General features: G+C 32.9%; 1 protein-coding gene across 14 annotated transcripts in view; it reads right to left on the bottom strand.

The window, feature by feature from the left end:
- Positions 1 to 26,928, bottom strand: part of Mgat4c (MGAT4 family member C) — a 732,252-nt gene that overhangs the window by 61,444 nt on the left and 643,880 nt on the right. For 2 of the 14 annotated variants that reach the window (XM_087192571.1, XM_087192568.1), the window contains one exon: positions 7,145 to 7,193. The exons of the other annotated variants lie outside the window; for them this stretch is intronic. The gene's annotated coding sequence lies outside the window, so the exon portion shown is untranslated. The remainder of the gene's footprint in view (positions 1 to 7,144; positions 7,194 to 26,928) is intronic. 14 annotated transcript variants of the gene reach the window in all.

Consider the following 26,928-nt stretch of genomic DNA (forward strand, 5'->3'; position numbering starts at 1 on the left):
GCTTAGCCACACTTTATAACAAAGAAAAAATATAGATGCCAGAAAGTCTAAGTGATTGATTTAATTTGTTAGTAGTAGGACAAAGATGAGTATAAGGTTTCCTGACTTTTAGTGTAATGCATTTGAAAGGATGCAAAATTTCCTTAGAGTGTAAGATCAAAGTGTTTCCTGTAGCCATTAAATTCAGTCAACAGCAAGAGAACAAAACATATATAATAAAATATGGGAAAAGTAACACCTGTTTGCCACAATTAAGACTGATCTTTTTTCTCAAATTGAATCTATCAAAGTTAGAGGTTCATTCCACTTTATAAATAATTGTGTTTTTTCTACTGCATGCCACATGTAATCAGTTTGGGTTTCAGGGTCATGTATGAAATGAAAGCAATGCAAGCACTAGAATTACATTAAAGTAGTGAGTAAAATGTTTGCCTGTAAGGACAGTAATAACCGAGGGAATAGCAAACCATATCTGCATCATTCTCAGGTTCAGAGTAGGCTATGCAAAGTGAAATAATGCACAAAAAAACTTTATGCAAATTAATATAAATTTTTTCTGTCTCTCATTTTGGCGATCCTTTACAGTGGTGTTTATTTCACTTAAATTTGTTAAGTTGTTTCCACACTTTGAAAGATGACAGCAAAAAATGCATAAATTTTTAAAGAGGAAGGCAGGAGTCAGGGGTGAAAGAAAGGAAGGAGAAAGAGAGAGAAGTTTATGAACATTTGTAAATACATAACATCTAAAAATTTCAAACACAACAGTATATCTGTTAGGAAAGAATCCCCAAAGTGGGGATTCTATTACATCTCTAATATTAAAATACTGCAAGTTTCATAAAAATATCCACCTGAAGGAGAATTGAAGTTTTTACAGGATTTTTTTTTTGGTCCATACCATCTGTGAAAAAGGAAGAGTATCAGACAGGTATCTGAACTTAAATTAGAGTATTTATTATTAATAATACTTTGCTCCCACATTTTAATGCCTGGTTGGACGTAATTAGTAACCAGTTTCATTTAGAGAAGGAAGGATTTGTCTTGTTCCTTGCAGTCCCAGCTCTTCAAATTTCTTGACATTTTCTACGGTATTAATCACCATTTATATCATCTTTATGACTATAAATTTTATAATGCAACATTTGATTCAGAGAAAAGGGAGTAGAAGCTGTAAAATTTTCGGTATTTCTGTTCTTCATGGTATTAGCATGTGTGAGGTAGAGAGAGATGCTGTAGACTTTAAGTACCTCCTTAAGTACTGTTCATCCTTTTATGAAGGAAGAAATACGAAGCTAAAATCCAAATACCTTGTCATGATACAGTTCCCTTAGCTGAAAGTCATTTAATCATGTATCTGACCTCCACTTGTTTATTTTGACAATCAAAAAGCAACTTCACAATTCAAATACTTGCTTATAAGGAGAAAATGTGCTCAAAATATTTACCTTGCACACATATATATGATCTACGTGAAATTAAATTTTAGATGCTGTATGTTCGTGTGTTTAGTATTACTTGAATATAGTGAGATTTTGTAATTATTCCCATATGTGTATTTTCAGCTCAAGCAATACTGAGATATAAATCATATTTCTTTTTGTAAGTTAAGAAATTAGCAAAGCTGTTGTAGAACTCGAGATCTCATTCATTTTCTCTAACGTAAGCCTCTCAGGTTCTGCTTAGAGCTGAATTTCTGGCTGTTAAGAAGTATTTACAGTGCAGGTTGATGACGAATACATTTTATATAATACCACTAATATGTCTGTGTTACTTCTCCTCTGGAACTCAACGCCTAATACCTACGATGTAATGGAGGAAAGGTTTAATTTGGCTCATGGTTTCAGGGTTTTCCATGCACAGTCAAGTGTCTCCAAGAGAGAAATACTGTGCAGGGGCTTGGCAGAGCAAAGCTGTGCAGTTCAGGGTGGCTGGGAAGCAGAGCATGGGACTGCCAGCGAGGAAGGACGAGAAGCTGGATATGCATGCCAAGGTCGTATTCCCATGACCCCCTCAGACACACCCAGAACTGTGCTTTATCAAGCCTCTCAGTAACTCCCAAGACAATAAAGTTAATAATTAAGCTTAACCACCACAACTTCTCTTTCTACCCTCTTTACATCAGTTAAAACAATTGAAGACAAGGTAAATAAAATTGATCTTGGTTTTGTGTCGGGAATCACTTGTGTTACGTTGACAGGTAAAATGTCCTGTATTGTTCACGCCTCTTTGTATGATTCCATTTCTCACAAGTCCTTATCATTTATCATATAAAGAGGTGGAGTTTGTTTCCCCACATGTGCATTTAGTCTGACTTTTAGGTGTGTTTTGGCCAAAAGAATGCAGTAGAATTGAATCGATAGTGTGTAGTTGTAGGCTGTAACTCAAAATCCTTTCATGGTTCAATTCTTTGTCCTGGAACCTGTTCTCACTGCAATGGGAACAGATTCATACTAGGTTGCTAGAGGCACAAAAGTCATATGGACAGAAGCCCAATTAGTCTCACTGATGGCTTTCCTGGAGCTACCAGCCTCTCACCAACCCAGAACCTCACTACAAACACATGAATAAGCCAAGTGAGGCCAGTCAAGCACAGTCCAGGCTGCCTAAGGCCACCCATCAACTTGGGGGAAATAATATTTTTTGCTGTTTAGTCAGTAGTTTTCATACTGTGCTTTGAAGTACCTTGGGAATACCAAGAGACTTTTCTGGTGAGCTAAAATATCAAAAATATTTTTATAGAGACATTTGACATTGTTTCTCACCCACTTCTTATCCTGAAAACTGCACAGTAGAGGTTTCTAAAGGCTACCTGTTGTTTGATATCATCAGAGTGAATACAGAAGCAGATATGAAACTTTGGCAGTTTAGTGACGATTCAAACATTAAAGAGATTAGCAAAACAATGCTACCTTTCTGATTAAATTTTCTTTTATTTGAAAATGAAGTTATTTTCATAAAATTACTGTTTACATTATAAGTAGAGTTTATTGTTAATGTTAAAGAAAATGACAAAAACAAATTTTGTTTTAGTTTCTAATATAGAAAAGTCCACATAAACAATCCTCTTTAGAGTTTTCAAGCACTTTCAAAGATCCTGAGAATAAAAAACAGCGGAGAACTGTTGCACTTTTTGTTTCTGCAGCATTTCTACATGCAGAGAAAATAATTTGTTTCTAAAGAAAAACCAGTAAGCTTTGTTTCTTGTGACATAACTTCTCCAGTATACTGTGAGATTCAAAAGTCTTGAAACCCATAGGTCATTATTCTGCTTTCATGCCTTGAGCAGTTAAGTCATTTTTATACTTAATATTTTGTAATTGAAAAATAGGGTTTATTTCATTTCTAACACATAGTTATAAATATTTATTAATATTCCTTTATTTAATTTATGAGAAAATACTTGCCAAATTAACCCAGAGTACCAGTTTCTATGGAACATAGGAACACAGAAGCTGAGCAGTATAAGACAGTATCCATTCAAGGTTTCCCTAAATTTAGAGCTGAAGGTTGAACATGTCCATTGTCATTGTGGTAATGATATACTTGGGGAGATTAACTTACTCCTTAGTGTTATCATACTTTGATCAAATCTAAGACATTTGGAATTGAAAATGTCTCATTACTCTAATTTATGTAATGAAATAAAGAAAAATGAGAAAATGACTATTCAGTTCTCAAAGATTCCATATTTAACAGAATTAATAAACGGGTTATATGGGATAACAATATCTACTGTAATAAAAGCATTATGAACAGCTAAATTTTTCTGTTGGCTGACACTGTATACTACAGTGCATGTCAGTTCACTGAAATATTTCCTGTGAAATTGAATAATTCAACTTTATTTAAATAAATTTGTTTCTTTTCCTTAGCATTTTGTTGTTAACTTTTTATCTAAGCTTTGGCCAGCTAGACTAGGAAATAGAAAATGTAATTAAAGAATTTCACTCCTGGGGATAGTCAAAAGAAAAATGAGCCACACTTACCACAAATATTTAGGAAGGTACAGATTTTTATGAATTTTGTGTGTTATTGAACACTGCTGGAAAAAATAAGAATTAAAAATAAAATGGGTGGTAAATGAACATAACAATCATGAATTTGAATTTTATGACTAGAATGTTTTTGTCCTGACATGTTTACATTATCTCTTTTAAAGAAAAGATTAAAAAAGAAAACAACATATGTAGCAGTTTAAGAGTGGGATTTCTATTAAAGAACACAAGTATGATAGTGTTATTTCCCAAAAATGAATCAGGCTGATTCAAGACAGTGTGAAAGTGGCAGCCTCCAATCTCAGTCAGTGGAAGTTTTTGAAATGCTTATGCCAGGGGATGCCAACCACAGGTCTTTGATATATGAATTTTTCACCTGGATAAAGAAAAGAAACTCTGGGTCTTTTCTCATCTACCCAAGTTTAGTTTGTCTTTTCACTTACTCCATGGATAACTTCATTTTTAAAAAGCCCAAATGGGCATTCTGGGCATCACGTTGCTAAACAGTTGTATTAATAAGAATCACAAGAATCTTAAAGTCAATACAATTAATACTGATTCTTTGAGGAGTCTAAAACATTAAAAGAGGTATACAAATTGTACTTTAAAAAAATTTGTCTTTAAAGGCAAAGCCAAACAATGATCACATCCATTTTCTCTGTTGTCAGGGCTTAATAGTTTGGTAAGATTTCTTTATCATAAGAAAACTTCAAGGCAGAGAAAGAAATCATAGAAGCATATCAGGATTATGGAAGAAAAAGCTTGGAGACTTGTAAAAGTAGACATAAGTTTGAAATAAAATTTTATCAGTCTACGTTTTGAAACTGAGCCAGGAAATAAAAATATTACTATTTCCACTATCTATAAAGTGAAGTATCAAATGTTAACAACTTTATAAACCCAAAATACCTGTTTATATGCTTCAGGCAAGTGAATGAGATTTGTACAGGAATGAAAATCTCATATGAAATAATAAAAATAACTAAAATAAACTTAGATATACGCATTTATTTATATATGTATATTTCATAGCAATCTTTGATCAGTTTTGAGAAATAAAAATTTGCCAAAATGAAGATCAAAGTAAAGTAGAAGCTTTGAGAATAAGTAATCACCAAAGCTAATTTTCAACATGAGAATTTTTATGAAATGTGAGCATTGGAGCTTGCATTTTGACTGCTTCAAGGAACAGAGTGTAGGAGATAAACCTTCTAGTCCACCCATGGTGGAAAGGATAATAGAAGAAAGTCTCCACTGCCCTCCCCTAAAATGAGAAAATTCATGAAAAAATGATTCTGAAAGAAAATATACAGTCTTGTGCCTACTACTACCTAGATGATTCAAAAAAACCTAAGAACTCATAAAAATAAGCCATATTACATATGTGAGATCAGAATAAATCCATGCTGTTGGTTTGTGGAAAAACAAAAGCAAAACATTTAGTTTAAAAGTAGTCTTCATTGAGAGTCCCTTGAATAATTGGTAGAAAGAAAAACTTTAAGAGAACTTTGAGTCTTTCCTCAAATAATTATCATAGGTAACATTACACACATGTGAAAACATAGTTAAGGAAACAAAAACCACAAAGTCATATACTAACAAAAAGGTAATTTCATGACTGTTACTGAGCAGGAATAGAGACTGCAGCCAAAATCACAAATAAATTAGAAGTTTGGATTAGACATAAGCGAAACAGCACAAATAAATAAATAAATAAGACTACTGAATTTGTGGAAAAAAACTCAAATGGAAATTTCAGTAAAAAAATAATTAAAAGAACAAAAAGAGATGAAATTAAAATAAGTTGCAAATACAGATCAAATCAGTGTACTGAATATAAATCCTGTAATCAAGAAACAATGAAATGAAATAAAAGAACCATTGAGACATGAAAAATAGAGTAACTGGGACCAGGGCACAGTAGAGGAGATAATGATCGAAGAGTTCCAGAATTTCTGAAAAATACCTACCCTGAAATTTGAGAACATCGATAATCTAAAGTGGGATACATACAAATACACTTAGTCACATCATAGCCTGTTTAGAATACCAAAGAATAAGGGTGAAAATCCTATCATTGACCACAAAGCAGATATATCTGGAGGGTAAGTGAAATTTGCCTGGCACAGAAAGACAAATGCCACATGGTTACACTCGCTCATGGACACTAAAAGCACTGAGATCACAGATTAAGAGAAGTTTAAAAGGAATCAAAAGAAATGGCAAATTAGGTATAACTTACACAGACAGTTGTTGTATTATAAACACAAGCCAGATAACAGTGGAATAAATACTTCAATAATACAGTCAAATTTATTGAAATTTCGACTTAAACCCAAGGAAGTTATTTGTCAAGAATAATAGAAAAACACAAATACTCTAATGAGAAACCCTTAATATAGGAAATTAGAAAGAATATGCTTCTACTTGCCAGATCTGGTTGAAGATCTGATATGAATAAATAGTGGGTAAAAGCAGTAAATATGTGAGTGAATATAATGTAAGTAATTAAAAATAAAATTTCTAACTCTTGTAATAATACAAAGCAAAATATACAAAATAATACAAAGCAGAAATACACGTAACATTGAGACAAGTCTAGGGAATTCATGAGATGTAAATCAGTCTAACTTACTGATAATTTAGGAGAAAGTTAAACATATTAGTGCGTGTGTGTGTGTGTGTGTGTGTGTGTGTGTGGTGTCCATTCAGCTTCTGTGAGATATTTTAATTATACCAGATATATTGGTTTATTGTATTTTCATAATATGACTTGATTTTCTTCTATGGTCAATATATTCTCAAGCCTTAATCAAAATACCAAGTTAAATGCTCTGTACACAGAAATAGCCAAGAAATCTTCTGTACAATTTAATCTTAAAAGTAATACTGGTGGACAGAGGATTTAGCTCACTGGCACTGCGCCTGCCTGGCAAGTGCAAGGTCCTAAGTTCGATTCCCGGTACAAAAAAAAAAGAAAAAAATGTAGTACTGGTGAACAAAAATAATTGGGGATGTAAAACTAAAGAGAAAATGCCCTCAATTTAGGCATGCGCAGCTATTCCAATTCTACTTATGGAATATAATGGTTAATGTATAAAATATTTGTAGCTCCTCTAAATATCACTGTGAATGACACTGAATCTCACCTTAAAGAAGAAGTTGTCATAATCTATCCTTACAGAAACTGCTCATTCTCTGAAAAAAAAAAATCCAATATTACTAACACCACCCATTGGCTCATTACTGATAAAAGAAAAATAAACAATATTCTAGGTCATTTGTTATTTCCATGTAATCTTATGATCTTAATATTTTTTATTATATTTTCTAAATTATACAAAACATAGAATAAACTATTTAATATATTTTATTTGTATATCATTAAGAGAACATTTGTTTGTACTAGTTAAATTATATATTATAATAGTAAAATTAATGGTTTAAATTATATTATATAACAATATATAGATATATACATACATATAATTACCTTTCAACATTATCATTGATTTTTGTCTATGCTAGTCAATAAATACAACATATTTTAAAATATTCCACTTGAACACAGAATTATATGCCCTAAGAAAGTAAATTTAATCCACATTACTGAGCTTCTTTTCACCTAAAAAGTGCATAGGCTAGTTTGTTACTCATTTATCCAGGTTATTGATTTTTCAATCATATATAAAGGCTTACAACATTCAAGAGATTGTTTCTGCTACAACATTATAAATTCATTGCCTGGAACACAGTTTGCTATTGAATGTCTGCCAGACTATGTTAACAAGGGTGTTCAAAAGAAATCTGTCCAGCTATGATACAACGGATATGTGAAGAAAATTCTCTGAAAATAACAGGCCTGCAAAATTGTATGTTTTTCCCTTAAGCAAAGGTAGTCTGAGGAATAAATGTTATTATTTTCCATTACTTTTTCCATGTATACATAAAAGTACTATTTACATTTTTTAAAATGCAGTGCTACACTGGGTTATTTAGGTACTTCTGAAGACCAAAGCTGCTGTTTTTCTGGAATTTGATGCCGTGTAAGTATTTATTCCTTTAGACAACTGTCGATTGTGGAAACTGATACACTTATGAGGCACAGATCTCCCCAGATCTCCTGGTAACTGCAGTAACTTCTCTCAACTCTACCCAGAAGTGCTGTGATCAGCTGCTGTGATCAATAACACCCTCGCTGATTTCCATACACTTCCTCTACTCTTTTCTTCTGTAGCTTCCACAGACAATAAGAAGAGTTGCAACTGTCGATTGAGAATTTACAAATAGTAGTAGAAATTTTGTGATTTTCATTTGAATTTAAACTCTTTTTCAGTATTGGATTATTATTAGTATGACAGCAAAAGTTTTATACCTCATATGAGAGAGCCCAGGACCTACAATGAAACCAATCAATGAAGTAGGGCAGAAAAGAGGCAAGTTTTAAGGAGGCTTAGCTTGGATTCCAAGAAATTAGGAATGCAGTGATAGAAATTTACTATACTATACTATACTATACTATACTATACTATACTATACTATACTATACCATAGCCACAGTTATTGCATTGCAGGCATGTATGGGAAATTGGATAACACAAGGACATTTGGATTACAGAGTTTATTTTTTCAGTTTTATGTATGGATCTCAGGATGAAGAAAGTCCAGATATTGTACATGGCCATCAAGTTACCAAGGAAAATGAGATGTCATGTAATTAGTCTACATTTCCTCATTCCTTCTACTTACTATTAATATATATATTTCATGACACCTTTACAACAGCTTCAATGTTTTATTACAATTGTCCATGAATGTTCTAAGGGGCCAATTCATAAAATGGAATATGCTGATGTATCATTGTGTGGATATCATCAACCAGAAATTTGAACACACTGTAGGGACAGATCCTTAGGAACTCTTCAGAGGCATATGAGGGATATATTGGGCTGATAATTTCTCAAATATACTTGGGATAAATATAATAGAAGACATACACCATAAATAAGAAATTCAGTGAAGTAAATGGTAATTACCAAAGTATATTTTCCACAGATTTAATCATACATTTTCCATTTATAAATATTTTGATGTAGATAATGTTATCACTGTAAGAATGCTCCCTACTTAAGTAGAGAAATAAACGGTATGAATTAGAAAATAATCATTTTTCAGGTTAATATTTAGCAAATCAGTTTGTATTTTCAATGTGACTTATAAGTATACTGTAATATTTAGTTGTTTTGCTATCAGTTGTAGTGATTATTTCCTTTCTGAGGTATTTAATGCAAAGAGGTGGCTTTATAAGCATATTATTTAGCATTATTAAATTTTTTGAAATTTTGACATTAATTGCACATATTTAGTAGGCATTCTATGATATTTCAATACATCTATATAATGTGAAATGATTGGATCCACATAACTGCATATTTCTCACCTCCAACATTTATCATTTTTTATGGGTTCAGAGTTTTCAAAATCATCCCTATTAACTATTTTGAAACGTACAGTTGAATGTTGTCAAATGGAGTTACCCTGCTGTACTATAGGACAAAATACTTCTCAGTAAAATGTGAAAATGTGTTAATATTTTAACATATTAAGTGGATTTTACACGGGACACGTTAAAATTACTCTTTCTACTCAGATGCACCTTGTACATGTTAACCACTGCCTCTCTAGCACCTAGCCTCTGATAAAAACTATTCCAATCTCAATCTCTGGGATACTATTAGCCTTCTACTATAAGTGAGAACAGACTTTGTCTTTCTGTGCTTCACTTTGGTACATAACATAGTTCTCTCCTGTCCCCTAGTCCCATTGTGTTGCCAGTTTGAAAAGTTTGTATTTTTATTGCTGAATAGTATTTCATTGTGTGTATACTTTCCTCCCTTCCTTTTTTTTCATTTTTTCTTTATTTCAACAAAAAAAGGAGATTAATTCTATGCCTTGGTTTTTGCAAAAGTACTGCAATCACTATGAGATGAAAGTATCTTTTCAACGTTCTGATTCTCCCTCCATCTCCTGCTCCTCTCTTTGGTTTTGTTCTTCTTTTGTTTTAGTATCAAGGTAGTTCATGAAGGTCTCATAAAATGAATTGAGAAAAATTACCTGCCTTTTAATATTTTAGAATATTTTGAGAATAACTAATATTAGTTTTTTTTAAGTGTACTGGAATTGAAGAGTGGAGCCACTGAGTTCTTCCTTCCTTCCTTCCTTCCTTCCTTCCTTTCTTTCTTTCTTTCTTTCTTTCTTTCTTTCTTTCTTTCTTTCTTTCTTTTTTTCTTTCTTTCTTTTTTTGTACAGGGGATCAAACTCAGGACCCTGTGCTTGGTGCCACTGAGCTACATCCCTGGCCCTACTCTCTTTCTTTGTTGGGAAATTTCTATGACTGATTCAATTTTGTTCTCATTTTTAGTCTATTTAAGTTTTATATTCCTTCATGGTTTAGGCTTGCAAGTTGTATATGTCCAATAATTTATTTATTTTTTATAAGTTCTCTAAATATTGGCATAAAATGGTTCATAGTAACTTCTCATCATCTTTTACATTTCTGTGGTATCATTTGTACTTCTTTTCATTTCTTATTTTATTTGAGCTTTCAAAATTAATCTAGCTTCTTTGCGGGTTTTTAATCCAACTTTTTATTGATCTTTTGTATTTTAAGATTCTCAATTTGATTTGTTTCTTCTCTGATATTTATTTTTTTTTCTGCTTAATACGTTTAGGGTTGGTTTATTATTTTTGTAGTTACTTGAATTTTATTGTCAGATTGTTTATTTGCATTCTGCCTAGTTTTTTAAATACATACTTGTTGCTATACACTTTTCCCTTAGCATTACTTTTGCTGTATCTCATGGATTTGGGCATATTTTCTTTCCATTTTCATTTGTTTCAATTTTGTAAAGTTTTCCTTTAATTCTTGCTTGAACTATTGCTTATTCAGAAGTATATTATTTGATTTCTATATATTTCTATAATTTCCACAGTTTCTCTTCTTGATGTCCAATTTTATTTTGTATTAGTTGGAGAAAATACATGAGGATTTCAATTTTTAAAAATGAATTCCAGACAGTCTTTAAAGTCCTAATGAGAAGAGTATCTATTCTGACACTGTTGAGGTCTTTAAATGACTGTAAGTTTCTTTTCCACTGTAGTATGGATTCCTATTTTTCCATGTTGATTTTCTATGTTTGGATTATCTGTCCATTGATAAAAGTCAGGGTTTGAGGTTGACAACAATTATTGTATTGCATTGTATTTTTTGCCTGTTATAATAATAATTATTTTATATATTTTAGTGGTCCAATGTTAGGTGCATGCATACTTATAATTTTTATATCTCCTTTCATCATAATATAAGGCCTAGGTTTACTTTTTTATAATTTTTACCTAATGTGTGTTTTTGTCTGATGGAAATACAGCTATCTTTATTCACTTTTGGTTTTCTTTGTGTAGAATGTATTTTGTTGTTATTTCATTGTAGGTCCATATGCATCTTTCCCATGAGCCACATTTATGGACAGGATATGGTTAGATCTTGCCTCTTTTCCCTTTCCTCAGTCTATGTCTTCTTTTTGGTTGTTGTTATTGTTTGTTTGTTTGTGGCAAGGTCTCACTTTTTAAAAAATTTTTTGTCTTTTTTTTTTTATTAAATTCTTTTATTGGTACATTTTAGGTACGCCACACAATTACATTTCTCATTGGGAATTGTACCTTTATATAATGCATCTTGGTTCTTATTTTTTTCCCATTCCTACCCTCCCTTCACACCCTCCACCCTTCCCTATTTACAAAGACTTTATTTCCATTTTTTCCATTTCTCATCATTTTTCCTTTCCCTTCTTTCCTTTCCCCTGCCCCTCCCACTACCCCTACCCCTTTGGACCTTTTCTTCCTATTTTGCATTATCGATTATTCATTCTAATCATTGGAACATTTTAGGTATACAGTATAATGACATTCATCATTGGAAATTTGCACTTTTACATAGTCTCTCTTGGTTCTTATTTTTCACCCTTGCCCAGCCCTCCCTTCAACCCCTCCAGTCCTCCCTATTTACAAAGATTTTGTTCCTATTTTTCTCTTTTCTCATATTAATCCCATTCTCTTCTATCCTTTCCCCTAGCCCTCCCACTTCCTTCCCCTTTGCCCCTTTTCTTCCTATTTCACAATACCTATTATACATTTTAGTCCTTATTTACACTTTCAGTTTCTCACACCAGAGAAACTATTCGGTATTTATACATGTGTGTCCTATTTATTTCACTTAAGAGTATTGCCTCAATGTGCATCCACTTAGCTATAAATGTCTCTAATTTCTCATTTTTTATGTCTTAGTAGTACTCCATTTTATTAAAAAAAAAAACACATTTTCTTTATCCAGTCTCCAGTTGATGGGCATTTTGGGTGTTTCCAAGTTTTAGCTATCACAAACTGTGCTGCTATGAACATGGGCACACATATATCACTGTGGTATGATTCTTTTAATTCTTTGGGGAAGATCCCTAGCAGTGGAATAGTGGGGTCAATATAGTTCTGGAAACATTAGCCACAGCAATTAGACAAGAGAAAGAAACAAAAGGAATAAAGATAGGTAATGAAGAAGTCAAATTGTCATTATTTGCAGATGACATGATACTCTATATAGAAGACCCCAAGGACTCCACCAAAAGTCTTCTGGACTTAATAACCAAATTCAGTCAAGTAGCTGGTTACAAGGTCAACACACAAAAATCAATAGCTTTCCTCTACACGAATGACAAACTCACTGAGAGAGAAATAGGGCAAATAATTCCTTTCACACTAGCATGCACAAAACTGAAATACCTAGGAATCAACCTAATGAAAGAAATCAAAGACCTGTTCTCTGAAAAGTATGGCACTCTGAAAAGAGAGATTGAAGATGGACAGACATCCCCTGCTCCTGGGTAGGAAGGATTAATATAGTGAAAATGGCCATACTTCCAAAACCGCCATATAGATTTAATTCAATTCCAATTGAGATCCCAGAAGCATACTTCATGGACCTTAAGAAAACAATCCAAAAATTCATTTGGAGCAAGAGACCCAAAATATAAAAAGCAATTCTAGGTAACAAGGTCTCACTTTATAGCCCAGGCAGGTCTTGAACTCATGGCGATCCTCCTGCCTCAGACACTGGAGTGCTGGGATTACAGGTGTGCACCACCACACCTGGCCAGTCTACGTCTTCTAATTGGAGAATTTATTTCACTTATATTGAGGGTTACTATTAATATGTAATTTTCTATATCTTTTATTTCTTTCTTCTCAATGTTACTCTTTGTACTTTGGTGGATTTCTGAATCAATAAAATTTGTTTCTTTTTTGCTTTTTATTTGTGTAGCCTTTCAAATAGTGAATTCTATTTCTGTATAATAATAGTCAGTTTCTCACTTTTAGAACTTCCTGAAGCATTTTTCTTAAGACTGTTCTAGTGATGATAAATTCCCTTAATTTTTGATTATCACAAATATTTTCTTTCTTTTTCATTTCTAAATTTATGACAGCGTTGTGGCTGTGGTACTCTTAACTGACAGGTTTTTGTTCTTCCTTCCAGCATTCTGAATATATCATTGCATTCTTACCTTGCCTGTAATTTTTGATGAGAAATGTGTGATTAGGCTAACAAGAATTTCCTTTTCAGTAACCTCACATTTTCCTGTTGCTTCTTTCAGAATTCTCTATTTCCTTTTGACTTTTGACAGTTTTATTATAAATGTACCTTTGAAAGAGCTTCTTTGGGTTGAATTTAATTGGAATTCTTTGAGATTCATAGACCTATATTGCTACATCTCCTAAGATTTAGATGTTTGGGGCAATTATTTTGTTAAATAGACTTTCTGTGACTTTCACCATATTTTATCTTTCTGAATCTCCCATAACACAAATATTTTCTTCTTAATGGTATCCCATATGTCCCATAAACTTTCTTCATTGTTTATTCTTTTTTACCCTCTGTCTGGGTTAATTCAAAATACCTGTCATCAAGTTTAAACATTCTTTCATCTGTTTCATTTATTTGTTGTGGTTGTAAGATGTATATTTTATTTGATTCATTGAAATATTCAGCTTCAAGCTTTCTGTTTCTTTTCTTTTTTGGATACCTACCTTTGTTGAACTGTACATGCACATTATAAACTGTTTTATTAATTTCATTGAACTATTTTTCTTTATTTTGGTGAACATCCTTAAGATGTTTATTTTGAACTTCTTTTCAAGAATTTCATAAGTTTCTTTGGGTACAGTTACTAAAACAGTTACTGTGTTCTATTGGGGGTGCCACATTTCCTTGCCTTTTTTAATAACTGTGTGTCCCTATGTGGTTGTGGAGCTAGTAAAACAGTTGGATTTTATAGTTTTATGACCCTTTTATTGCAAATAGGAAGAAATGTCTTCCTGTGCATGGATACTCAGGTGCTGTTGGGTATAATGTGCTACCTTTCCTTTTGGGTGGACTTTATAATGTGGTCTTTATATAGTATCTTCAGCTATAATCCTTATGAACACTGTCCACAGTCATTTCAGTTGCTAGAACTTAAAGTATTTGTAACTGTGATGGTGTAGTATTTTTTTCTGAGAGCAAAGCCTCTTCTTGCCTGGCTGTCAAGGTTTAGGTGCCTAGAGGTCCAGGGTACTCCTGTCACTGTGGTCGATCTGGCCACTGTATGGCATCACAGGCTGTGCAGTGAGCTTGCCAAGAGGTCTGAGCTGAGTAGAGTAGCTGCTGGCCCACCCACAGACTTCTATCAGCTGCACCTGTGTGTGAGTCCCAAGGTCACACGGTGCAGAAGGGGCTCAGGTCAGGGGGGCGTATGTTGTACAACACAGTGTTATCCTACTCTGTGTTAGTACTGCCACATGGGTACCATGACGACTGTAAGGGTCTCCTGTGCAGTCGTCTGCAGGACCAGTGGGTACTTTGGGAGTCTCTAGCTCACCCGTTTGCTGTTTGGAGAAGTCTATCCTGTCTAGGAGCAGATTTGGGTAGAGTATGCGAGAGGAAGGTGCCTCACTATCCTTTTTGTACTGTTATCTTGCATCTTTGCACTCCACAGGGATCCCACCACTTCTTCGCTGACAGAGGACTTCCTCTGTCACTCCTGTAAGACTGCAGTTGTTCACTTTGTTGTGATTCCATGTGGTGAGGGTGACAACCAACAGACTACACTATTCTGCCACCTTTTTGACATCATTCTCAATAATACAGTAACTATGTTAACATAAAATATTTCAAAAAAATTTAAAAATTATTAGAGATATATTTTATATAGATTTTCCATAAATTTCAAATGAAATTATCCTATTATTTTAGTTTCTAAAGTTCAAATTTATTATAGATACTTTAACATAATATATTTTAATAAATTGACATATATAATTTAATTAATCAGGGTAAAATAATAAAATAATTATAAATTTCAATCATCCTTAGATTTCATTAGTGTAAATTATTATCCAGTATAAAATGTATAAAGTGAAAAACATGTTGGAAAAAAAGTCAAAATAATGGTAATTGACCAATTAGTCTACAGAGAGAGTAACCTAAAAGCATTATAAATTTGTGTCGGTTATGGAACATTTTGCAAATAACAAAATCTGAAGAAGTAAACATGAAGTCCTTAGTAAAGATTATAGATACTTGAATATAGATTCAACAGTTCCCTAATTTGGGAGCACATGGATAACTATAATCACATAAGTGTTATCTATTGCTGTATTGTATATTAAATTAAACAGTAAAAATTGTGTATTTCCTGCATTCTTCCCAGGAAATTTCCTCCACAAGCACATAAGCAGCTTCAAGAATCAAATCGACCACACTACACCACTCAGCAAAATTTATGGCAGATAAGGAACACAAAACATGAAAGAAAACGAAAGACAGAAAGATTACCTTTCCTCAAATATCTATGCTCATCTGAATCTTCAATCATGTATTCTTTTCCCTTCATATCATTCCTGATGTGAATCTTATAGAAAAAAAATGGGTTAAACTGACTGTACTTCACTGTCAAGAGAAACCTATAGTCAGGGATATATCTAATTCCCAGAGCTTTCATCATTAATATTTTATGAGTGTCACAGATCTGTCCCATCTAGAAGAAAAATTTATCTTTCATTTCTGCAAGCAGTGCCTGCAGAGTAATAGATTTCTTCTCTATAAGCTGAGTGGTGAAATGCAAACAGCAGCAGCAAAGGTATGAAGAAGCAAAGTGTTCGTTTTATTTCTTTTTACTGAAGTCTAGCTGTACTTTACTGGAGTTAAAAAGTCAAACAAGCAAAGCGAAGGATCTTTGAGAAACTGTAAAAAGTGTCAGTTCCTTACCAAATTTCTTCAGCCTATACTTGCGGATGCCCATATGTTGCTTAAACTGAATTTTAAATGAGAAGATTAGCTACAGTTACTTGTTTTGTTTTCTTTTGACTTAAACATTTACAAGGAGCTTTGGTAACTGGAATATTACCTTATTACCTTTGGTAACTAAAACCATTAGCTCATTCTTGAAAATTGTTTTTCTGTGTAAGAAGACTAAAAGACAAACAAAGATACTTTAAATTTAAAAGGCAGGATATTTTGCCCCTGGATTGAGCAGTGGTGCAATTTGTTTAACTGAAGATTCCAGGCAGGCTCAACTATGGACTGCATCTGATTATTTTCTAGGCAATATTCATTCATAGAAAAATCCAACAGAAGTGTTTTAAAACCCCACTTTTAATCTCAAAAAAGGGACAAAAGCTCCAAAACATTGATCCTGGCAATGATTTATATAAGACCCCAAGCACATAGGTAACAAAAGCAAAAATAGGTGGGACTGCATCAAACTCAAAAGCTTCTGCTCAGCAAAGGATATAATAAACAAAATTAAAAGCAAACCTGTGGGAGAAAGATTTGCAAATAATTTATGTGATAAGAATTTATATCCTAAATATTTAAGGAGCTTAATTCAATAAGAAAGCAAGTAACTCTTGAAAACTGGGCAACAGTCTTCAATAGATATTTTTCAAAGGTATACATAAAAATGCCTAACAGGTATATGAGAAAATGCTCAACATCACTAATCTTTAGGAAAATACAAATTCAAACCACAATGAGGTATCACCTCATACCTATTAGAATGGCTCTTGTCAAAAAGACAAGATAAGAAGTACTACAGAGACCATGGAGAAAATCCATTGCATACTGTTAGTGTAGCCACTTTAGTAACAGAAAGGGTGGTCCTGAAAAAAATAAAAAATAGAACTACCTTATGATCTAAGAATCCCACTATTGAGAATATTTCCAAAAGGAATGAGGTAAATATGTTGAAGAGACATCTTCACTGCTGCGTCATAGCAACATTATTCACAATAGGTAAGATACGGAGTCAACCTAAGTGTTCATTAATGGATGAATGAGTAAAGAAAATGTTTTATATATCCAACAAAATAATGTTCAGCCTTGAAAAAAAAGAAGACCCTGTCATTTGTAACAACATGGATGAAACTGGAAAACGTTATCTAAGAAAAATAAAGCAGGCACTGAAAGACAGGTAACAGGCTTTCATTAATTCACAGAGTTAAAAATATTGAATTCCTAAAAGTGAAGAATGGAAAGCTGGTTACCAAGATCTGGAGTGTGGCTGAGGGGTTGAGAATATGTTCGTCAGTGGTTGCAAAATGTCAACTACATAGGAGGAATAAGTTCACAAGACCTGGTTAACAATATTACCACTATAGATAATGATGTGTTTTATACTTGAAAATTGCTAAGAAAGTAAAATTGTAGTGAGGTAATGTATATGTTAATTAACTTGGTTTGTTAATTTCACACATAATAAACATTATGTAATACATGAAAAATACATACACAGTGTTTATTTGTCAATTTAAAAGTAAGTAGAGTAGTAAAACAATAGTAGTAATAACAAAATGCAGACTCACACTGGGCTTCTGTTTGCTAGGTCTACTTACTCTATAGGAATGACTGGCATCATTGTAAACTATGTGTGATTCCTTCAGGTGGATGCAGAAATAATATGTAGAGAAATGTGTTTAGCATATAATAAAAAACCCGATATTGAAGGAGCATTTTTCTTCACAAAACAATGTAGAATTCCAAACTAGATGCAGCAACTGTTTGTTTTCTTAGGGACCTTTATTTGAATTTTTAATTATATGTGATTATTTAATAACTTTCTTATCTCCTAGAATATGTATCAGATTGTGTTTACACTAGAGCAGAATTATATCCTCAGGGTCTTGTAGATTGTTGACATGCAGTGTGTCTTCGGTAAATTTCATGAAAAATATTTGCATACTGTTTTCATCTTCATCAGTGCCTACAAAAATCCTCAATAATATTTGGAGTGAGACAGGTTATTTATTCAAACTACAGCTACTGATCCCATATTCACATAAAATACTGTGATGGAAACTGGCTGATACTAATATATCCAAGATTAGTTTCTGGGCCTCAGAGAGTTACCACCTAGTTTGGGGAATAAGATAGTTGTTTGAAAGTAATGTAAAATCAAAATATTAAATGACAAAAAATGCTAATGTTACTGATATGGAGAACAACATGATTAAATACAGTACATTGAAATCAAAAGACTGTACCAACATCAATCATAGTATTCATGCTATTGAAGAAGATATCATTTAGAATGACTGACAAGGCTTCATTCATCTGTAAGAATCATTTAAAGCTATCTCCTTTAAAGATTTGTTGATTTAATTTTGTGCTGGAAATGTGCACAGTTCCCATGAATGGAAATATTTAACAGCCAATACTTATGTCAATAAGATATTCCAGAAGTATATGAGAATGTTTCTTTTCTCACACTTTGGCTAGCAGCTGGGTGCTTCCAACTTTTCAAATCTTGCACAAGTAAGATGAATAGGAACATAGTGAGAATGGGATCTTTCACTGTGGTTTAAGTGTTTTTCTATAATCTTTTCTCTCTACCCTAAAAATCAGTCCTGTTACATTCCCCTGATCAACAGTTTATTCACCCAGGTCCTCACCATCTTCATCCAGGTTACACAAACGGAAGTGGAACTGATGGCAGTTATTTTTAGAGAAAAGTACCCATTCATCAATTCTCTTTCTCTGAATCAAATTATGACTAGTTATTACCCAGCAATAGCTTACTTATACTACAACTTTCAACAAGTTAGGTTTTTTTCTCTTTAAAAATACTCCAGATAGGGGCTAGGGATTTAGCTCAGTGGCACGGCGCCTGCCTTACAAGTGCAAGGTCCTGAGTTCGATCCCCAGTACCTCAAAAAAAATAATACTCCAGGTATTAGCCTTTATTTTGCTAATAATTTATTAGTTTTATTATGTTGTGTTTATTCTAAGTTAAATCTGACATCAGTTTGAGAAAGCAACATTATTTTAATGTTAAAAGTATATACTGTATTTGAAATGAAAAATCCATTTAAATTAAAAACACAAATTGAAACTTAAGGAAGCAAATACGTGATGCTAAGGTTTATAAAACTCTGGATTTTCTTGATTTGAAAATCAAAGTAGTTTTCCTTAAATCTAATGTCAAAGTAAATAAATTTTTGTCACTTTAATAGATAACGTAGAATTTCTGTTGAATATAGAAATCCTCAGGCCTCAAAAATTCTCTAAATCTCCAGATTCCATATAACATATTTCTGAAACTGTAGACTTTTATTAATGGCTTTTGATCATATTAAGATTGTTTGATAGTTTTTGTATAGGATTACCCATTGTTAATCTTCAATTTCTCCCCTTTCATCCAAAACATCAATTATCTAGGTTGAGTTTCTTACAATTAATCATTTTTTTCATCATTCCTGTCACTCACATTGATGCATTGGCCTTTTTTGGACCATTTTTTATTAAATAACTGAATGTTGGTTATTGGTTATTTCCTTAGTGATTCCTTTTCTTAATTTTAAAATTACTTTCTCAATTATTATGGCTTAAAGGCTAGTAGAATTTTTAAAGAAAGTTAAATTGAAGTATAAGAGGTGGGGATATACCTAGACTAATCCTCTTGATGACATATTTGTTGTGTATTGATTTTAAACCCTTATGTTTACATAAATAATCACTGTGTAATATTTACTTTTATAGTATTTCAATCACTGCTGAGTAGTGTCCAATATACACATTTCAAGAAGAGTCATATAGTCAAGCCTAGAAGCCAAGGAATTCACTGGTGCATTTCAGGCTAGGCTCTGAGGAGTAACAGCTGAAATTGGTCTTTTGTGATATGATGGCTACATTAGCTAGGTTTCCCTCAGTGGGACAGGACAACTAACACCCTTATTTAAAGGAAGATAATTTAATTTGGCTGTCGGTTTTATGAGATTCAACCCAGAGGCAGCTGCCTTCAGTGCAAGAATATCAAGGCAGAAGGACATGGTGCAGCACGGATGCTTAATTCAGCTAGGAAGCAAAGCAGGATTGAAAAACAACAGAAAGGAAGGGACCAGGGACCTCTTAATACCCAAGGCCACACCTCCTTGATTCACCCAGACACATCCAGAAGTGGCCTTTACTAATTGCTTACCCAGCTCCCAAGCCAATGAAGTTGATAATTAAGCTTAACACTCACAATGGCATATAACAAGGACAAAGGAAAAGATTAAAAAGAAAAAAAGAAAAAACAAAGTTTGTATTTCTCACTATTTATCTGGAAGTTCTCTTCTTTTCTAAGCATTCAGCCTCTAAGGAATGTACTGTTTTCACAGCATCTATCCTTTGGGTCTTACCAATACATCTTTATCCAATTAGAGAAGTGAGTTAGATAATTCTACTGCCAATATAATGCCCAGAAATGCCAACTTAGTCAGATCTCTCTTGATCCTGATTGCTTCATTGTTTTCTTATTTTCTGTTTGTTTAAATAAATTTTTCAGCCATATATTTTTCCCATCAAGAATTCTTTGATGTAGTCTCGCTGAATATCCAATATTTTTCAATCATATTTCATGTGAATTTTTAACTTAGTGCCTTGAGAAATGTTGGACCCCTCTTCCTGAAACTATAGTCAGAAAACTAACTACATCTGATTGCTGTCATTGTGTGAATGGCTGTATCTTCTCAATGCTGTAAACACAAGAATGAAAATCACAACATGCTATCTTTGTGTCTTAAATGAAGTAATAATGTGGCAGTTTTCCACTAATTAGAATTTTTAGGAGAGTTTTTAATTTAACAAGATTTCTCTGGTAGACAGGACTTTGAATATTTTAAATTAAGAAAATATTTTTAATTTGGCAGTTTTTTCTGGACCTCTTAAACAATACATTATTATAGCTTGATTTAAAAGGAAGGGATTTCTAAATCAAGATTCTAACCTACATTGCCTGACTTCTTGGCTTCAATATTAATTACACTTTTGCTTGAAATTTTATAAGAAAAAAGATACCAGTAGTGAAAATGTACATTTAATTAAGGCAGTGTTTTTTGTCTAGATATTTTCATTATTAATGGGATTTGGGGGCTTGAGTTGTCCAGAAAATTGTAATATTCCTCAGCACTTGATGCGTATATATGATTATAAATCTTCAGGGAAAAGGAGAGGTAGTACAAATCAAAATGCCTTATGAGAAAGATGACAGCCTCTATTCAGAACATTTCTTTGAGCAGTTTCTGTATACGGTATAAATCCCCCCAAATTTATAAAAATATTTTACAACATTCCAAATAAAATGTTCAAACTCTGAATGAATTCTCTCAGCAATAAAATATTAATACTAAGAAATATGTTCCCTTCTGTTTCATCTTATATTCAATAAGGCTTATGATCATGTTTTCCATTTTAAAGTTAGGTAAATTAGATAAATGCTTGAAATATATTATTGTCATGAATTCTTACCATAGTCTTTATGAAGCAAGCATAGTAACTTTTGATATTAACTTTATCTTTCATATTTGAAAAGTGGGATCACAAGAGATTTGGTAATTTGCCAAGGTAAAATATCTATCTTCTAGGTTTGAACTGAAATTAATTTAAGGTAAATACTGTAGAAAAATGTCTGTGATTATTGTTGGACATATAGTTTCTTTCTGATGTTAATGAAAAGATGAAGTAATCAAACTAACAAAACATGGTTAAACATTGAATTTAATATTTTATTAATCTTTTACATGTAAAACATTCCATTTTCAAATGTTGTCCTCAAATTCTCCCCAATTCCAATCTTACTAATGGATAGTCTTAAGTTTATAAAAGACATTTACAAAGAAGTCCATGTTAGTTTGGAGAATGCAATTTCATTTTGAAAATACATTATTTTATGTGAATAACTTATTCAGTTCATATGACCATGATTTACTTTTTCCTGGAAGATCTAATGTATCTTCTTAATGCTAACACTCATCTTTTATTGGCTATTCATGCCTTTGTTCATTTATCCCTTTGCTGATTTTCTCTACCTACAGAAGGAAACTATTCACTTGAGCACTGGGTGAAGGTCTGTCTTTCCAGTTTCCTTCCTACTCATTGGAAACTCACTTGTCTCCTTTTTTCTCAGACACAGAGAGGTCCATTGTACCCACGGACAAGATATGTCCGTGCTATAAGAGCAGACGGGAGGTATTTTAACACTTCAGTATGGTGTGGTCTTCATGATTGATCAAAGGTCTATCTATGCTACAAGACTATACTAGACACATTGTCTTTACCTTTTTTTTGGACACAAAACCAGCTTCAAATTGGAACTTCAATTTGTGCTGATTTCAATGAAACAACATGAGAAAGGTTTTTGCTCCTCTTACTTGACTTCTCTTTGTAGTGAGAATGCCTGACATCTGCTCTTCAGGTAGACTCTATCACTAAGTAAGCTCAGCACTCCAAACTGACCAGGGGAGTGGGAGACAGTCTTATCCAGAGTGAGAACAGAAATGAGGCAAGAAGCAAAAGAACAAAGTATTTTCTCTGGAAACTTTTTTTGTTCTTCATTCCTTAGATGTGGAGAGAGAAATGTGCAAATATGGGTATCTTTCATGAATCATTTAGATACAGTGGTACCTCAATACTCACATTAATTGGTTCCAGGAGGTATGAATCCAAAAAAGGCTAAGTACCAAAGGAATAGTTTTGATTGGAAAGAATAGCGAATCACAAGGTAAATGACAAGGATACATTCTAGCTCACCCATCAAGTAATAAGCAAGTACCAGGACAAAATTTTCCATTCAAAATGGATTGAGTACCAAATTCATCGAATTTCAAAGCAGTTGAGTGCCAAGGCAGACTTAAATAATACTAGATTAGGGTTACACCTTATTCTTTTCCCCAAGAAAGTAGAAACCCCAGAATACGACATGTCTGTAATTTAAGACACCTAATAAGCCCTTCCATACACAAAGATAGCCTCCAAACAGTTTGACTTCCTCTAAATTATCACTGCACTATAAGATATTACTAATTATTATGATTATTTCTTTTCTATTATAGTTTTTCTGAGGGCCTCTAAGACTTTTTATTGGTTCATATAAATACATGAACATTGATGTGAATTTCAAGAATACTTCACAATAATTTTATGAATTTTTAGAAAAAAAATAAATGGTCTGTAAAATTTAAAATCTACCTAGCATTTTAATGATGTAAATTGCCCAATACACTTTAGGAGGTAGTTGAGGGAGAGGGAATCCAAGCTAGTATAATGTGGATTTACTCCTCAAATACTGCATTCAGCGGCAACAATGATCCACAAGTGATTGGGTTAATCATGATTTTCCAAATTAGAAAATATTAAAGACTATGTAAAAATTTTAGATTTACTTTAGTATTTTTCTTTGAAAATTCATAACTGTATTGAAAATTTTTATACTCTACGTATACGATGGCCCTGGGGAGTTTTCGATTGATGTCTATTCTATTCTTCCAGTCCTGAAGACCAATTAGAATCACTTTCAATTCTATCTGAACATCCAAATCTAATTCTTCAGGAAATCATGGTGGCCTAACATACAAAATGCATCCCTTATATAATCTTGCCTCACTAAAAGTACTGCCTTGGTCTGAGATGCTGTGTTTTTTTTTTTTTTTAACCTAGGTTTCACTAATTTTTTTTAAACTCATCTCTATGCATTAATTTTTTTTTTAATTCTTCTATTGGTACATTTTAGGTATACAATACAATTACATTTCTCATTGGGAACTTGTACCTTTACATGATGCATCTTGGTTCTTATTTTTTCCCCATTCCTAGCCCTCCTTTTCTATGCATTAATTTTGTTTGTTTGTTTGTTTGTTTGTTTTGTTACCAGGGATCGAACTCGGGTCCTTGCGCTTGCGCGGCAGGCGGCGAAACCACTGAGCTAAATCCCTGGCCCCTCTATGCATTAATTTTTGTAAGCTTCTCTCCTCCCCTTTCTGTAATTAAATAAATTAGCCAGAATAATGACCTAAAATGAAAGTCAGGCAAGAATTTCTTCTATATAAAGTCTAATAACATCTTTTTCTCTTTGAATAAATGCCAATCACAATGGTATAAAAGATCTTTCTTCATTGGGCCTCTATCTTGACTTGGCCTCTCATTCCTCTTTTAGCAGCAAACACACTTCTTTCTAGTTGTTTGGTGAATATGTTTATGAGGCTCCTGATACAGGAACTTTGGCCCTTGCCTTGCCTTTCCCCTTTCTTTCCCTTTCCCCTTTGCACTTCCCATTCCACTTCACATTCCCCTTCCTGGTCCCCTTCCAGTTCCCTTTCTCTTTCCCCTTTTCCTTTCCTTTCCTTTCCTTTCCCTTCATTTCCTTTTCTTCCTCCTTCCTTCTCTCCCTCTTTCCTCTCTTTTCTTCTTGGAACTCCTTTTCTTTCTTCCTCCTCTTTTTCCTCCTCCTTCCCTCCTCTCCCTCTTCCCACCCTCTCCCCCCCCCTCCCCCTCCTCCTTCTTCCTCTCCTCCTCTTCTTTCTTCTTCTCCTCCTCCTCTTTCTTCTCCTTCTCCTCTGTCTCTGTTTTGGTCTCTAACTTTCTCTTCCCTTCTCCCTTACTCCTTTTCTCTCTTTCCCTAAATATCTCCTGTCTCTAACACTTGCATATTCTCAAGTCACTGTCCAAAATTAATCTCATTAAAAACCAACCTAACCATTAAATTCCAAATTCTTTCTTCCAAATAGGCAGTCCATATGCTAATGCCCCTAAACTTACTTTTTAATATTTTCTGTAACATGTACCATTTGCCTACATATTACATAATTTACTCATTTATTACTTATTTACTCATGGTTTCCAAATACTTTGTAAATAATGGATATAAAATATTTGTTGAAAAAATGAATCAATAAGGAGAAAAAGGCAATAAATTAATCTATTTCTCATTTATAGACTTAACCAAATATTAAGCAATGAATATTTTTCCTGAATTTCAATTTTGGTGTAAGGTAATGGTCTATAATGAAACTTTACTTGATGATACTTGTTCATGTAGATGACAGCACATTTTTGAGAGTATTATGGTTTTTGCTTATTTTTAATAAGCTGGAATTTGAAAGCTCAAGAAAAAGCTTAAAAAAAAGCCCTAGAAAAATAATTAAGATTTACTAGAACATATAGGGGTTTATTAAAGAGAACATATAAAGTAGTGAAATGTACCATTTGCATCAGCAATCAGATTTAGAATCTCAATTTGGATTAATTTCTAAAAGTGGAGTTAATTACAGTTTGAGGAAGCTGATCAAACAAGTAAATTCATTTTTTTCAAAACCCATTCAAAAGTATCTAATTTTTCTGTTTAAGAGGATGCAGCACCTCTAAACAAGTCAGTATAAAATCTAGATAGTTATGTATACTATTATTCTTTGTTTTTTTTTCTTTTATTGGTGCCTGTTTGCAGTACATAATGATTACATTCACTGTAGAGGACTGGTGCATGTATATTACACATTTCAACTCCTTTTCCTTTCCCACTCGCCCTTTTATTTTTTCAGCATCAGATTCATTTATCTTATAAGACCTTATAATGTTAATTATCATATGCATAGATTAAAAACCAGACTGATACTAGTGTTCTTTAAATTGTAACTAAAGAAGAAATTCCAAGCTCATGAAACAATATACAGTCCCAAGGTAAAATTTCAAATAATATTACTTTTAAATGCAAAAGTAAGGAATAGAGAATATGATATGACAAAATACATAGCAAGGAAATACACACACCATCATGTTACAATCATTGTGAAGATTCCACAGCCAGAATATTTGGATGTTAGGAAAGTAACAAGGTATCATGGAAATATATGAAGAGACAAAAATTATAGTTCTAAAAATGAAACTCAAGACTAAAAATTTGAAGAATAAAAATTGAATGGACATTAAAAAGCAAAATTCGGAGCAATAAATCAACTTGAAAGATTTCATTAAGATTGATCCACTTGTAAAAAAATTTAAAAAACAAAAAAATTAAAAAAAGATTGATTCACTAGTTTTTGAAGAAGAGAACAGCTATGTAAATCATTATATAATTTTCTGAAGGCTTCTAGTTATGCAACTGCAAGGAGTACATCCTATTTGCATATGACACCATGCGAGTGATTTCCTTTAGTGTCAGGTCATGTGGTAGCAATGACACTATGGATTATATTTGCATATATTAATTAATTTTATCATCTCAATAATTGTATGAATTAAGTATATTTATTATCCCACTTTACATATTTGAGGAATAAAATACAGAGGAAAACACCTAATGAATTTTGGATCCACAATTCAAAATAAAGAGTTTCTATGATCAGTGTTCTTAACTAGGTATGTCACTAATCTGGATAAGTCAGCTTGACTGGATTAAGGAACACATAGCAGATTAGCAAAGCATGCATTTGGGTATGAGGTGTGTTTCCAGAGTCCATTGCCTTGCAGGTCAGCAAGCTGGTGGGGAGGGACCCATGCCCATTGTGGGTGACAACAACTGTGTCTGCCTGCTGGACAGAA

The sequence above is a fragment of the Heterocephalus glaber genome, unplaced genomic scaffold (genome assembly GCF_053883595.1).
Source record: "Heterocephalus glaber isolate CG9 unplaced genomic scaffold, H.glaber_assembly_v1.0 deba00001572, whole genome shotgun sequence".
Taxonomy (NCBI): Eukaryota; Metazoa; Chordata; class Mammalia; order Rodentia; family Bathyergidae; genus Heterocephalus; species Heterocephalus glaber.